Source organism: Octodon degus, unplaced genomic scaffold (genome assembly GCF_000260255.1).
Source record: "Octodon degus isolate 3935 unplaced genomic scaffold, OctDeg1.0 scaffold00055, whole genome shotgun sequence".
Lineage (NCBI taxonomy): Eukaryota > Metazoa > Chordata > Mammalia > Rodentia > Octodontidae > Octodon > Octodon degus.
In genome coordinates, this window is record NW_004524631.1 from 5,669,053 (window position 1) to 5,680,210 (window position 11,158).

An 11,158-nucleotide genomic window follows, 5' to 3' on the forward strand; every position below is an offset into this window, starting at 1 on the left:
TATTTTAGGGAAGGGTCTACAGGGTGTTCAGGGTTTCACTACTAGATCGGACTTGTAGTGATCTGCCTGTTTACAGCCTCCCAAGAGCTGGGATTACAGACGAGAGCCACCACGCGGGGTCTCAATTGCCATCTCAGCGTGCCCTGGGGGCAAACCCCCAGCCCCTGCACCTGCTTGCAAGCATGTATTTGGCCGTCCCTGGGTCTGGTATTTCTATAGCAGGCAGGAATGCAAACGCAGAGGCCAGTTCAGTTTATCTGACTCAGGAGGGCTGAGGACAGCAAGGAAAGCCCTAATTCATGATTCAGTCTTGGTCTGGACTGCTTCTCCCCACATCGTGAGATTCCCACAGGCAGTTTGGGCTTGCTGTTGGGGCCTATAGGAAGATTCTCAGTCTTTTTCACCATGACACGTCTATCAGTGATTTTTCCAGACACTACGTGCTTCCCATCCAGCCAGTCGCACTTAACAGGTGATAGAGAACTGACAGCCATCTGTACTGGGCCCACTGTTGGCCGTGGAGAGTATGCCTGGAGCTGAGTGTCTGAGTTTGAAATTTTCATCTGCAAATGGGTTCCGGTAAATACTGGCAACTCCGGTACCATCTCCGTTAACAAAATCTCCGCCCTGAATCATGAATTCCTTTACGACCCTGTGGAACATGCTTCCTTTATATCCTATTAGAACCTCATCGTTTTTGAATTCTCCAGTGCAGAACTGCCTGAAATTCTTGGCCATCTTGGGCACGACATCTACAAACAGTCCGATCTTCATGCAGCCAACTTCCTGGCCACCGATGCTGACATTGAACACCACAGGGTTTACCAGGCTTGAATTTGCCACCGCCCTGGCTCTGACCCCCAAATTTGTACAGTTTTTGTTTTTTTGGTTTTCTTTTTTTGCGGAACCGGGGACTGAACTCAGGCCCTTGTGCTTGCCAGGCAAGCACTTATTCTACTGAGCTAACTCCCTGGCCCCCCAAATTGTACAGTTTTAATTGGATTGTTTTTATTATTTAATTGTAAGGGTTCTTTATAGATTCCAGAAATAAGCCTCATACCCGATATGTAAGTTTCAATTTTTTTTATTAAGTGCTTGATTTTCTTTTTAAAACAGACCATTGTTAAACCAGTATTAGGGTCACAGAAGAGAGCACAGACATTTTCATATACTGTGTACAGTCATACACATCTAACAGCTTTCCCAACTAGCAACACCTTGAGCCAAGTAGTACATTTGTGCAACTGATAAACTTACATCAACACAATATTCTCACCTGAAGCCTCTAGTTTGCATTGGAGTTTTCTATTTTTTTTCTGTGCAGCACTAGAGTCTGAATCTAGGGCCTTGCTGATGCTAGGCCACTGAACTTGCTCGGCCACTGAATTGTATCTCCAGCCCTTTAATATTTTTTGACACAGGGTCTTACTAAACTGCTTAGACTGGTTTTGAAACTATAACCCTCTTGTCTCAGTCTCCCTTCTGGAACTCAGGCATGTAGCACTAAGCCTGGTTAACATTAATTCTTGATGTTATGTATTCTACAGCTTTGGACAAATGTCTAGTGATATGTATCCAACAACCGAGTATCAAAGTCAGCACTCTCACTGTCCTAAAACCATCCCTATTCTATCCATTTCTTCTTCCCCTATATTTCCTGGAAATTTCTAATCTACTTGTTGTCACTTTAGATTATCTTTTTAAGATGTCATATAATCAGAATCACATAGTATGTAGCCTTTACAGATCACATTTTTCACAGAACAAAATACATTGAATGTTCCTCTAAGACTTTTCATTGCTTTGTAATTCATTTTTAGCACCAAACAATATACTATTGTCTAGACATGCCACAGTTTATTTATGCTTTCATCTACCAAGTGACATCTTGGTTGCTTACAAGGTTTGGAAATTATGAATGACAGTGTTGTATGTGCAAATTGTGTGGACATGAATTTTCATCTCTTTTGGATAAATACTAAGGAGCACAGTCATTGGCTTTAATGGCCAGAGTATATTTGGTTTTATAAGAAATTTGCAAGCCATTCTGCCAAAATGGTTGTGTCATTTTTACTTCTCAGAGGAATTCATGAGAGTTCTAGTTGCTCCGCATCCTTAGAAGACAAAATTTGGCACGTTCAGGGCAGTACTGCCGTAGGTTCCATGTCCTCATCAGAATTTGTTTTTTTCAGTGTTTTCGATTTTCGCCTGAATTGACCTCCTTTTTTTCCCTGAGGTTGTTGAAGCATGAACTTCTAATTCTAATTAAGTTCAGAGGATCTATTTTGTTGCTGCTTGTGCTGTTGGTGTTATTTTCAATATTCAGTCATCTTACCCAAAGTCATGAAAACTCACTCTTCTGCTTTCCTTTAAGAATTGTACATTTTAAGCTCTTACATTTAGGTCTATATGCCATTTTGAGGATTTTTTTGTTGTTGTTGTTTTGGGTTTTTTCGTATATATTGTGAGGCAAGAGATCTAACTTCATTGTTTTGCATGTTTGTTTAAAAACTATGTTTCCTTATTGAATAATCTTAGTATCTTGTTGAAAATCATTCCCCCATAAATGCAAGAGTTTATTTCTGGGCTCTCAGTTCTCTCCTTACCCTTCTACAACACTGTCTGGGTTAATCCATATTTGTATTAAGTTTTAAAATTTAAAAATGTAAATACTTTAGGTTTGTTTATTTGAAGATTATTTTGACTACTGTAGACCCTTGGAATTTTCATGTACATTTTAGAATGCTGTCATTTTCTACACAAAAATGTCCTGAAATTTCAATTAGAAATATATTACATCTAGGCCTCCCTCATCCAATCAGCTGCTAGGCCCAATGGCCCAGCCAGAACCTCCTGCCTGCTGCCTCCAGCCAATGGCCAGCCCCTGAGCCCCAGCTAGAATGTCCCCCCTCCTACCTTCTTCCTCCATCCAGCAGCTAGGCCCAGCAAATAAGTCCCACAGCCCACCCTTACCTTCCCCCAGTCAACATTAGGCCTAGTGTGGAACCCTGCTGTGGAACACCTGGCAGAGAGGCTGGGGCGAGATCTAGCCAGATAACCCAGAAGCAGAGCAGCTTGCCAGGGGGCACAGTGGGTTCCTCTCCCTCTCCCTCTCCCTTTGCCTCTCTCTCTCTCTTTCTCTCTCTCTCTCTCTCTCTCTCTCTCTCTCTCTCTCTCTCTCTCCAGATAACCAGGATGAAAGTCTCTACACTGATTTCCATAATGGTTGCACCAGTCTATATACCCACCAGCAGTGGAGAAGGGTTCTTTTTTGCCCCATAGCCTCTCCAGTGAATATACACTTCTCAGAGGAAGAAATACAAATGGCAAATAAATATATGAGAAAATGTTCAGCATCATTGGCCATTTAAAAAATGCAAATTAAAACAACACTGAGATTACATCTCACCACAGAAAGAATGGCTCACATCAAAAGTCAGCCCAAGGGGGCCTGCCCCTTAGTTCAGTTCTTTAAGTGGCTGCTTCAACAAAGCAGTCAGGCTCAGGTTGCTGTGGTTCGATCCCCACAACACAAGACAGCCAGTCATGCCTTGAAGGCATTCGGCACAAAAAAAAAAAAAAAAAAAAAAAAGTCAGCCCATAACAAATACTGGAGAGGCTAGGAACCAGAAGCAAAACTTCTGCACTTGTGGTGGGAATACAGGCTGGTACAACCACGATGAAAATCAGTGCAGAGATTCCTTCAATAGGATTGGAGATCCCATTCAACCCAGCTAGTCACCTCCTAGTTATTTTTCCAGAAGAACTGAAAACCTTGTACCACAGCGATATGTGTGCACCCATATTTATAGTAGGGCAATTTGTCATAGCTAAATCCTGGAAACAACCCAGATGCCCATCAACTGAAGAATGGATAAAAAAGATGTGGTATTTTTTTACACGATGGAGTATTATTCAGCTATAAAACAGGATAAATTTGAGTCTTTTGTTGATAAATGAATGTAACTAGAGAACATACTCTTAAGTGAAGAAAGTCAGACCTGAATGTGCAAACATCGTATTGTCTCATTAGTGTGAGAATCTGAAAGAGAGAAATGGAATCTGATGGGTACAACTTATACTGGGAAAACGGAATGAAATTATTCAAAAGGGAAGAGTTACTTAGTTGAGGAGGACAGGAGAGGGAGTGGGGGAAAAGAGATTTATCTATGTATGTGGGCAGGATGGTTTGTATCACTGTACTGTGGATTTCTGCTGGTCTATGAAAAGAAGCAGTTAATACTTTAATTTGTTTCATCTCTTTTTTTCAATTGTTTGTACATTTTCTCTTCTTAATTTCTTATACATTTCTTTCTTTTTCCAGTTTTATATGCTGTATCTGGTAATACGAATAACTGGTTGAAAGAGAATACTATGTATTACAGCAAATACTGTAAAATTCATATTACTTTGTTAAGTGAAAATCTGTATCACTTGTAATTTTTTATTTTCTAATTCTAATTTGTACTCTCTTTAAAAAATAAAAAATTGCATTTCTCGAAGAAAAAAAGGAATATATTACATCTAAAGAAAAATTTAGAGGAAAATATCAACATAAACCAATATTATTCTCTGATCCATGAATATGGTATCTCTTCTCTTAATGTTTTTCCAGAATATTTAACCATTTTTCATTTCTTGATTGTGGACCTATCTTACTTGATTTGTTTGTACATGCTTTGGTCTTGGCATAATATTAGCAAAATAATAAATGTGTAAATCATAGAAACACCAGAGAGAGCCCAGGAATAGAACTCTAAAATACCCTCAACTAATCTTTTTTTTTTTTTTTTTGCCATAGTTTTATTGATAAACAAATAGCAATGAGACAGTTTCAAATCAAATCGGAAGGACAGTTTCAATAATTAACACACTGCATGCATTCTTCTTAGTGGTTAATTGCTATACAAGTTGTGGACTTGATATCCTATTTACAAACACCATTAGAACAAATCATTCTATTCATTAGCAGAATGTAACTATATATCTATTCAACTAATCTTTGACAAAAGGACAAAACCAATAAAATACAGAAAAGTTAATTTTCTCAATGAATGATGCTGGAACAACTGAATATCTAAAAAGGGGAAAAAATAAACAGATACCTCATGTTTTTATAGATATTAACTCATAATTGATCATAGCGGTAAGGTGCATAAGTATACAATTTCTAGAACAAAGTTTAGACAGTCTTGATTTTGTGATGAAGTTTTATTTATTTATTTGCAGAACTGGGGATTGAACTCAGGCCCTTTTGCTTGCTAGGCAAGTGCTTATTCTACTGAGCCATCTCCCCTGCCCCTGTGATAAAGTTTTAAATGTACTACAAAAAAGGAAAATGATGAATTGAACTGTCAGGCTGGCCAGGTAGCTCAGTGGACTAAAGTGCCTGCTTAGACAAGCACAGAGGACTGGAGTTCCATCCCTATGCCCTTGGGGCATGCTGAGACATTGAATGAGACCTGGTGTGGTGGTGAGCTCCCATAATTCCAGCACTTGGAAGGCTGAAAACAGGAGAGTCACTACGAGTCTGATCTGTGCAATGAGACCCTGTAAACCCTGTACTAAATACAAAAAGAAGAAGAAGGACTGTCTTCTGCCAGAGATTTTAAGAGAATGAAAAGACAAGCCAGACACCAGGAGAAAACATTTGCAAAAACCAAAATGGACAAGTTTGCATCAAAAGGTAGAAATATTTTTAGTTTCAACAATAAGAAATGAATGAGTCAACTTAAAAATTAACACAATGGGGGCCCACCAGTTAGCTCAGGTGTTTAAGCGCCTGCTTATGCAAATGCAGTTAGGCACAGGATACTGTGGTTTGATCCCTAGCTCCACACGCCTTACCAGACCTGCCTGAGCCAGTCAAAAAAAAAAAAAATTACCACAACACACAAGCAGTTACCAGAGAAGGTACTAAATGAGCGTACAAAGTGATACTGAATGTCATTTGTCACAAAGGAATTTCAAATTAAACAGCAATTACTACACACCTACTAGAATAGCTCACATACAAATATCTAACTATATTCATTGCTAGCAGGAATTCAGAGCTACAGGGATTGCTATTTATTGTTGGTTGGAATGCAAAATGACACAGAAGCATTTAAAGGCATTTGGCTGTTTATTACAAAACTAAAAATTGTCATACTGCATGATCCAGTAATCTTGCTATTAAATATTTAGCCAACTAAATTCTAAAAACTGTATGTCCACACAAAAGTGTGCATGCGAATGTTCACAGAAGCATTAGTCATTATCTCCAAGAACTGGAAGCAGCAATGATGTCTTCTAACAAGTGAATGGGTAAACTATAGAACATCTACCTAATATAATGTCACCTAGTGATAAAAAAGAATTAGCTATGAAACTATGTAGAAATATAGCTGAACTTTCAATGCATATTTTAAATAAAAGAAATCAGACTGAAATGGCTACATATTATATAATTTCAATTATATGGAATTCAGGAAAAGGCAAAAGTATAACAAAGGTAAAAGGTCAGTGGTTGGCAGGTATTCAGCATGGGGTGGGGGTGGGAGTTGGAGGTTGAATAGATAAGGTACAAGTGGGGTTTTTAAAGGCTATAAAACTATTCTGTATAATAACATAATGGTGAGTATAAGATAATAAGCATGTATCAAAATCCAAAAAATTTCTAGATAAAATAAAACTTTGGTATAGTACATTAAAAAACAAGGAGATTGGGAATGGAATTTAGACTACAACAAAACAATATAACTTATTACAAATTTATGACTTCATCTCACTGAAGTGGGTGGGAGAAATAGGACTGATCTAAGTAACTCTGGAAATGAGAAACATCTGTAAAACTGAAGGCAAAATAAACTGCACATGAATACAGTACTCTGGTTGATGGTGTTTCCTACAGGTGCAAACATAACAATGACAAAGCCACTATCCATAGAGACCAGAACTGAATAATTAAGCAGATGGACGGCAGGTGGTGGGAGCCAAGTTTCTCACTGTAGGAGATTACATGAGGGAAGAGGCTGAAATGGTCTCTGTAATAATGGACTAAACTGCAGGCATCACTATGAATGTATGTTTTGCTTAATATGGACATACATGGTTAATATAAAAATATTTGTAACTATATGTTTTACACAAAGAAGTATGTACACAAGAAACATTGCTTACATGCGTCTCCTTGCTCTGCTAGCTGTGAGAGTTAAAAAGCGATGATACCCTAATAACAACGATCACCTTGTTTGCCCACGTATTCTCTTCTATTAGCATTCTCAATAAAAAGAACTAATTCTCCTTAGAGGAATAGCTGTATCTAAGACTAAAGGAATAAATACATAAGATGTGCCAGAATCATCTTGCAGTAAGCTAGAAAGTACTCAGATTATGCAATGGTTGAAATATGTCAAAAGGAGCTAGAGACAATTGAAAGAACTCACAGTGTCCAAAGCTTGAAAGATCTGAACAATAAAATAAAATCATATAATATTGGGTTTAAATCCAAAGTATAAAGGAAATGCCCATGTGTTCATACTGACATAAATACATGATCGGATAGGTAATAAAGTAGAAGGATAGTTTGAATACTTATGTGGATACTCTATTTTTAAGTAAGTAGAGCAAAATTCACTCTTTAGGTGCAGTTTTGCACACAGACTACCTTCCAAAGACTGTAGTTTACGCAGTAATTTTACAGTGGAGAAACTGGCAAACACTAGTTAAGCCAGGTGATCATATTTACATTACAATAAGTCACATTGATAGTAAGTGCTCTTGGTGTGATATATGAAAAAAAAAAAAAACAACAAAAAACCACCACTTCATCTCTGTGTTCGTTTTCTTCAAATATATAACCCAAGTCAAATCAGTACAAAAACATAACAAATCCTACTTGAGGGACAACTATGAAGTATTCCCCAATACTCTAAAGATGACTGAAACAAGTACTATTTGGGAACAGTTAAAGTGAGAGGCATCTATGAAGACATGACTATGAGATGTAAGGTGTCCTGATGCATTCTGGGGGCAGTTCTGGAACAGAAAAAGGATATTGGGAAAAAGCAAGGAAATATGAATAATGTATAGACTTTAATGATATATCATTATTGGGTGATTAACTGTGAGAAGCGGGTGAATGTGTGGAACAGCTTCCTGCTACCCTGCACCGGCAGGACCTACCTGTCCAGGCCCAGGCGCAGCGTGGGTGTGACCCTCTTCCGCCCCCTTGAGAGCCCCCCACCACTCCGCAGCACCCCACCCCCACCCCGCCCGCCCAGTGAGAATTTCTGCCGCGTTCTGGGGATCCAGATCCAGTCCTAGTCCAGGCCCAGTGAGTGTGTGGGAGAGCTTCCTCTCCCCCCTACTCTACCTTGATCTCTCCAGACTCAGCTCAGGCCTGGCATACAGACCTGGGGTGAAACCCTACAGCTGCAATCCCTGCAGAGAGTGTAGGGGACAGAACCACACAGCTAGTCCAGGAGCAGAACATCTTGCCAGAGAGGCACAACAGGTTCACTCCCAAGGGCAGCAACAGGAAAGAAGTGAGCACATCGGCCAGACCCAAGCCAGGCACAGCTGGATAAATCCAAACTTTGTAGATCTACACCTGAACTTCAGTAGGTGCTAAGGTTAAAACTGCACCAAAGCTCTACAACAAAGGTCAGAAGACAGTGCTACACAAAATGACAACGAGAAGGAGCAAAATGCAATCTCAGACCCCAAGCCTACCCATAACAAGTGCAGAAGACACTAACACAGAACAAATTGGGAATCACACAGCTGAAAGAAATGAATCAACAGCTTCTGAAATAAAGAAACAACTGCAGAAAGGTATAGAGGAATTCAGACTGGAAATTAAAAAAGAAATCCGTGAACTAATAGCATCTGCATTAAGAATCAAATGCAGAAACATATGGAGGAAACCCAATGCCCACCCAGAACAAGTACAGAGGTCACTAACTCAGCTCAAATGTATGAATTAATAGCATCAATAGTAAATAAGCAACAGCAGAAAGTTATAGAGGAACTCTTTTCTGAAATAAAAAAAGAATTCTCTGAACTCATAGCATCTGAAGTAAAGAATCAACTACAGAAAGATAGGGAGAAAACCCAATCTGAAAAAAACACTGCAGTAAAACTGTGAGAAGCACCTCATATTAATGGAAATGTTTAATAATAGGGGCAATGAAGTGTGGTATATAAAAATTCTTTGTAATATCCTTATAGTATTTTTTTCCACACATGTTTTTTTATTGTCATTGTTGACTGTGGGAATTGAACTCAGGACTTTGTGTTTGTGAGGTAGGCACTATGCCACTGAGCTACATCACCAGTCCCTTCATAAATCTTTTACTGCCTTAAAATTAAAATCTTGATTTTAAAAACTCAAGATATTGAGTATACAGTCTACGGATACTAAAGATACAGTGTTGGAATGTGCTTTGCTAGGTTGGATATAAAACTGGATAATTTCCAATATGAAAATAAAATTATATTCCTGGTGTTTTCTTTTACTTGGCAGAAATCATCTGCAGCATATTAATCTTCTACATGTTAATGCATGGTGCCATAGAATTTGATCTCTAATCAATAGAAACACTAAATCAAGCAAAAGTGCCTTCTCATTGAGCAAAGCTTGGTGAAGTTTCCTTAAAGATCTAAGCAGCAGATATTATAGGCTTGCATGCCACTTAATCTGTGCTGAAACTGCTCAAATATCCTGTTATAGCATGAAAGCAGCCATGAGTATATACATGAATGTGGATGTGTTCTAAAAAGACCTTTAGAAAACATGTGCTGGCTTACAAGCTAAAGTTTCACAACTTCTGCTCTAGAATATTAAATAATCTTCAATAGCATGTCAAACAATATTATATTATACCTCAGAAATGCCTTGTTATATAAACTGCCATTTTTTCTAAGCTTGGGTACGTTTTCTCATCAGTCCCCAGTTAATGGCCTTCGAAACTGAGTACAGTAAATCACATGTTATTCCTGTTTTCTCCCGTGATGCTTTGCCTCTGGTCACTGTCATTCACAGGAGCTCTGTCTGGGGCCAATGCCGAGTGTCTTCACCTGTACTTGAGAGACATGACTCCAGCCATGACTGGTCTGGGTGTGCCTGACTCATCCGTGTTCTGAGGTCAGCTGGGGCTATCTGCCTTCCACTAGGGGAGAATTAGAAGCCTTTCAAAAACAGTTCTGTCCCTTTGTTTTTGTCTTTTACTTTTGGGAAAAGGACATCCCTGCATATATTCTTGAATCTCTCCTTTTATATGGAAGTGTCTGGACTGTCTTTAAGATGTAGAGTTTTTTCTCATAGGATATTTTTATCTCTCCTTCTCAAGATGGGCCATCCTAAATTCTCATAATAATAAGTCTTCATGCTTTAAAGCAGTTCTAGATCTAAGTGTTAAAAATATAAGCCCTATTGCCCTAGCACATACTGATATAAAAGAGCAGTTTTTCTCCTCCATGTGCCCCTTAAGCAATGTTACTGAAAGATGAATCCCCTCTTCACTTTTTGTATCCAGGGATCTCCTGTTCTGTCTTGGAATCCTTAACAATTCTTTGAAGTAGTAGTTTTCATCCTATATCTGCATTTCATTACTGTTCTCTGATCCACAGAATAGTGTCTTTACCCAAATGCTACCTTGTATTTACTACTACTCCTTTTTAATGTTTCTGTTTTCTTTTTTATCCTACTTTTAGAGTGTAACTAAACAGGAAAAAAACTAGGCAAAGCACTGAGCTGTCAGTTATTCAGACTAAAAGTCTGTTAATCCTTGACAACTTGCCATCTGATATTTAGAGGAAAGATTAAAGGGTGAAAGGAGTAAAAGATAGAGATGGCAGGTCTTAGAGTCAGCTCATGGTTAGAGCTTCTATTTTTGGTGCAATTAAGCCTTGGCCCTGAGCTTGTAAACTCCATTGAGGAAAATACAGTTGCTATAGTTAGATAGAACCATTTTCTTTAGAAGTCAATAGGGAACACGTCTGCCTCTTCCCAGACCCTTCTTTCCCTAGATAATGAGTGTTTGCACATTCCTCAAGACTCAACTGTAAAAAATCAAGGAATACCTAGGCATCAATATAACAAAGGAAGTAAGAAACTTCTATATGAAAAACTACAGTACTCTGAAAAGGAAGATTGAAGAGAATATCAGAAAAT

The 11,158-nt window shown here is 38.6% G+C and overlaps 1 pseudogene; it reads right to left on the reverse strand.

The window, feature by feature from the left end:
* Positions 1 to 248: 248 nt before the first annotated feature.
* Positions 249 to 11,158, reverse strand: part of LOC101583787 — a 49,565-nt pseudogene continuing 38,655 nt past the window's right edge.